This window comes from Sinocyclocheilus rhinocerous, unplaced genomic scaffold (genome assembly GCF_001515625.1).
Source record: "Sinocyclocheilus rhinocerous isolate Xijiao unplaced genomic scaffold, SAMN03320098_v1.1 scaffold442, whole genome shotgun sequence".
NCBI classification, from domain to species: domain Eukaryota; kingdom Metazoa; phylum Chordata; class Actinopteri; order Cypriniformes; family Cyprinidae; genus Sinocyclocheilus; species Sinocyclocheilus rhinocerous.
The window spans coordinates 275,377-281,042 of record NW_015641030.1 but is presented as its reverse complement, the minus strand read 5'-3'; the positions used below and the strand labels follow the sequence as shown (position 1 = coordinate 281,042).

Sequence of the window (5,666 nt, the reverse complement as noted above, 5' to 3'; positions counted from 1 at the left end):
AAAGTGAAAGTAGCCTTGTCACCTGACCTGAATACAGCGCGCTGATTCGCTAAAATGGACTTATCGGCTTCTGTTCAAAAACAACAAGGGCGCTTGTCGGCTTCAAAACGTGAACTCGCGATGCCTTGAAAGTGGACAAAACCGGCTTTTTTGACAAAACGTGTTGACAAATGAACTCTTTATATATATGATGCTAAAAAAATCAGCTTTGAAATCACAGAAATAAATTAAATTTTAAAATATAGCCTATTCAAATAGAAAACAGTTATTTTAAATAGTAAAAATATTTAAACATTTGACTGTTTTTGCTGTACTTTGGATCAAATAAATGCAGGCTTGCTGACTAGAAGAGACTCCTTTAAAAAAACAGTAAAAATCTTACTGTTCAAAAACTTGTGTATATACTAAGCATGTTGTAAAGTAGAGATTAACAATTTTATCATTTTCTTTCTTAAACAATTCCTACTGTTTGTTTTTTTTCACACTTTTTCCAGTTGAAATGATCTGTGGACCCCTGGTGGTCCTGGAGGCCAGTTTGAAAACCCCATTGGGTGTTTGTTAATTTTGTAAATGTGTAGGTGTGTGTAATTGTGCTGACATTTATTTTCTTCCTGTTTGCTGAGGATTACCTGCAGCGCTGTCAATTTGGCAGTAGCTCTGTCACTCTCCCTCTCTCTCACACATACACACTCACACACCATCAAACTAACTCTCACACCAGTGGGGTTTAGTTCTTGTTTTATTTTTTGGCTACCAAATGTTTCCACCGTCAAAGAAGAGTGTTAACATATGGCATGGGAATGTAAACAAAACTTCTTGTGGTGCCAAACATTAAATGACTTAAATCTGTTGAATTTGGCAGCCTATTTCCGACTTGTGAGGGAGAAAAATAAAAGCCGAAGTCTTGAAAAAGTCAGAACTGTCTGGCGACACACGCTTGGTTACATCCCAAAAACAAGATCTGCTTTTCCTGAAGGAAATACCAGAGCTTGCAAGGCAGCAAAAGAGCAGTGTTCAATTTTTAGGTAAGTTTTAGACTTAGATTCTGTGTAAAGAAATAAAAAGGCCATAATTCAGAATTTTAATTATTATACATTATCATTCTAAAGTTTTTGGGGATGCACTGAATTGATCAAAAGCGAAAGTAAAGACATTTGTAAAATTACAACAGATTTCTATTTCAAATAAATGCTGTTCTTGTGAGGTTTTTTTATTCATCACAGTTTCCACCATGCGCGGCTCGTCTATATGACCAAAATATTCATCCAAAACATAGACCTCTATATAAACTGAATCAATAATAAATTGTAAATGTTCAGCATTCTGCAACAAATATTTTTCAGATTTTCTAGACTATTTTAAGTCGTAAAGTAAGCATTATATATTAAAATCCCGCGCATGGCTTTAGCAGGCATGTATGATACTAAGCGGGGCAGATGGTGCCTGAGACCTCCCGAGCTCAACAGCGCCCTACAATTTTGCAACGTAAACATAGACTGTAAAAAAAACATGGACGTAAAGAGCGTTTTTGAAGCTCAAAGTGGGCGGAGCCGGCCGTCACCATCTTGGCAGCGCGACACTGCGCGTCACTCCCTCACAGTTGTCATGAAGGGCAAAATTAGCTATATAAACCAAAATACTTTTTTGAACCAGGCCGTAAACATGTTTTTTTTTCTGCTGTAAAGTTGGGCATTTTAACATGGGGAGTCTATGGGATTGACTCCCTTTTGCAGCCAGCCTCTAGCGGCCAGTTGACGAATTACAGTTTAAGTCACTTCCGTGTTGGTTTCATGAGAGAGACCGGAAGGTTGCCGCTTGAACGTAAATCTGTGGTGAAAAGGGGAACTGCAGCGCGCTTTAATTGAGAGCCGTTGGGGCAGATTTGAGACTGTCCCGCTTATTTTCACTTTACCTTACGTGAACCTCGCCCCACCAAGACCATATCAATCCGCTTCAGCTATGTGTCTGCATCAGGTCAGTAACTAGTTGGCATGTCTGTTTTTTTTCTATGTGGAGTAGTGGATCAAATTAACAAAGTAGACTATATACATTAAATCCTGTGCTCACATGAATAGCCTTTATATGGTTCTGCTATGTTTGTTTTGTTTATTCGGAGAATAGACATATGATCTTCTTTCCTCACCCGAATTGCTCAACAACTTGTAACATTCTAAATCAACATTTGGAGGTGATAAATACTAAGGCAATTATAGGCTACAGCATTTTATGCATGTAACATTACTTCGAGCCTGTCAGTCAACATTAGCGCGCCACCCACAGGATAACGCAAGGACATCTCTGCCAAAATTTTGTCCCCATGTGTTCAGAGATTAGAATATAAAGTTTACAAAATATTTTTCACATATTAGTGCTAAGACCCAAAATCTGCCCCACCTAAATTTACGGTCAGGAACGCAGAATTTACGGTCTGTTTTCAGCATTGATTAAAAAAATGTTTCTCAAGCAGCAAATCAGCATCTTAGAGTGATTTCTGAAGGATAATGTGATGCTGAAGACTTGCGTGACGGCTGCTGAAAATTCAAGTTTGCAATCACAGGAATAAATTACATTTTAAAATAAAGCCTATTAAAATGGAAAACAGTTTTGCACTAATATTTCACTATATTAGTGTTTTAATGTATTTTCGATCAAATAAATGCAGCCTTGGCGAGCATAAGAGGCTTATTTGAAAGAGTTTAAAAAAATCTCCCCGACCACAAAATTTTTAAATGGTAATGTACAAAAGAAGACCAATCACAATTCATTATGCAAATATTATTTTGACATCATTGTACTGAGTAGATTTTTCTTTTCTACTGCACTTGCCGGCATTGACCTAGTCTGACTCTTGAACGTCCCGCTCTCTCTGACTTTCTCTGGCTCTATTATTACAAAGCAATGTGTTAATTCAAAAACAGGACATTAGGGACCCATCAGTCCGTGTCTATGAGTGCCTGTGTGCCAACGTAATGTAAGAGGTCAAATTTCAGAGCCTTATTGAACAGCACTCTGGAGGAAAAGGCACAAACTGGAAAATGATTGGGAAGCTGGATGAAGATGAATGATTAGAAGCGCGTGAAACAGATGGAAGGAGACGACGCAGAGAAATAGAGAGAGATTGAAATGGCACTCAGGTGAAAAATGGGTTTATAGAGGTTTGAAAGTTTAATGTGAATGCCTGTCATGTCCTTTTCCCTGAATGTCATCTCTCCCGTCCTCCTCAAGTGTTCTAGTTTCTCTACTTCCTATGAAAAAAGGAATATATTTATTGTGCTTTTGTGTGCGTTTCATCATGGGTCTCTGTGTCTTATAATAAGGTGGTAACAGATTTAGCCAATCAGCAGACTGTATTATATCTACGACAGCCAGAGCACAGGGGGGACTTGAGTCTGACAGATGGCTGTGTTGTGTGTGTGTGTGTGCATGCATGTTCACACTTTGCATGTGTCGCGGGATGAATGTCGCAGCTTTATCTGTGTATGCGAGCATATTTTTATTTGTTTGTATTTACACATGCGTATGTGTTTACACTGTATCTTTCTGTCTTAAGTATACAGCGGATGTGAGTGTAAGTGTGTTCATGTCTTGTGTGTGTGTGTGTGTGTGTTGGCTCAAGATTCAGAAATGCCAGGAGGTCCGAGTGTATAGGCTATATCACAGTGTGTTTTTCAGAGCAGCCGTTGACCACCCTGCACTCCACACATCCCAGCAGGTCAGTGCCTCTGCCCTCTGCACACACCAGCCAGTCAACAGACCCCTCGATGGCAAATATACGATGCAATGAAGTCTGAAAATGAAGTCACTCTGGACTACAACACAGCTGTGACCATTTGTGAGTCATAGAGTAAAAGGCCGTTTTCACAAGATGCGTTCGTTGTGTAATCGTTTATCTATGTAAGCATGCACTAGATGGACTTCTTGGAATGTTGAGATTTATTTAGTTCAAGATGCCATGTCAAGTTTTCAAGCTTTATACAATATGTGTATTTGTTCAAAATAGCTTCACAGTAATAAACAGGAAAAATAACAGAATCAGTGATGTAAACTTCTTCAAATATAAGATCGAAATTGAAATTCTGCTGCAGAGAATCTCTGAATCTCTTTGTTTCAGTTCAATAACTGTGTCTATAAACAGCTCTACAGAAGGCATATGTTGTTATTCAGCTCAAGTCAGTTCTAAGTTGATTCTGTTCAGTTTAGTAACTGTGTTGTTGTAAAGTTCATCAATTATAAAACAAATTTGATTCAGCTATAAAGCAGCTCTACCAAAGAATAGTGTCATTATTCAGCTCAATTTAGTTCAAATTTTGTTGCCATCCAAAGTTGTCAGTGCAGTCAAACTGATAATATTACTGAATATCACGTTTTTTAAACCCCAACTAAGCTAGCCAATGGGGACAGTGGCAAGGAACCCAAAGTCCATCAGGTGATAAACCAGTTAATCTTTTGAAAATGTGGTTCAACTCTGTATATAAAGCCTGTTTTGTAGTGTTAACAATAATTATACATTTTACCTGTGTAAAGGCCAACAACATCAACACGAATGTTCAGACTGACAGACTGAAAGAAAATGCAATTCGATTTTCTGACAGTTTGCATAACAATATTCATCTTGGTGTGATCAGGCCTTTAAACTTGTCACTATGATGTTAGTGTTTGTGGTTACTTACCCGTTGTGATTTTAGTATTTTGCTTTGCAGTTGCTAGGATGTTCCAGTTCTAGGTATTTTGAGTAGTTTTAGCATGTTGCTATATGGTTGCTAGGGTATGTTGGGTGGTTGCTAGGTCATTGCCATTGCTAGGTTGTTCTGGTCGGTTATTGGCTCAAAAGTGTCTATCCCTGAGTCTCTTGATATCCCCCCTTCAATGTCAGTCTGTGGGATTTTATATTTATAGCCAAATATTTATTTCACTACAAAAAGAACACAAAGTGCTGCTCAGGGACATCCAGGAACACTTTTGAGTGATCAGTTTTTTTGAACTAAAATGAGTCAGACTTCTACTTATCTATGTTTAGGGAACTGCTTCACTGTTGAACTGTTTATTATTATTATTATTTATTTATTATTTTATAATGAGGCAGATAAAAGAGGGGAGTTGGAAATTACTGGGGAAAGTAATTGAGTATAAAATGTTTTTTTTTGTACTAAGATTCGTTTCTACGTTTTCAAGAAAATCTGGTACATGAATTATAATCTGCTGCTAGGCGGAGCCTGTGTAAGGCTGGGGAAGGTTTAGCCTTTCCCTGGCCACAGCAAGTTGGGGCAAAAATGCCACTAAATTGGACAAAAATGCCCCTGCACAAACAAATTAAATCTATTACGAAGAGAGCTTAACCTCTTAACTGTCACCCCCCATTTTTAAAAATAGGCATGCAGGTGCACTATCCAAACTTAAATTGTTGTAATTTATGAACACTTTGGGATACAGACATAAGGTTGTTCTCTTTTTAAGTGATTATAACGATAGTTTTTTTTTTTCTTTTGAGAGTGCTTAAACTCGCGATAGATCAGTGTAAGTGATAATGTCACTTTCTGTATAATAATTTATTCGCTGTTTGAATAACCTTGGAAAGGAAACGTTTTATAATTACCAATTTCTAATGTTTTTTTATTAAATTGCAATCACGTTAAATACAAATTCAGTCCCATTAAACATATTTTATT

At 37.5% G+C, this 5,666-nt stretch overlaps 1 protein-coding gene across 8 annotated transcripts in view; it reads left to right on the top strand.

The window, feature by feature from the left end:
* Window positions 1-5,666, top strand: part of LOC107754193 (disks large-associated protein 1-like) — a 137,416-nt gene that overhangs the window by 14,694 nt on the left and 117,056 nt on the right. The window lies entirely within an intron of this gene.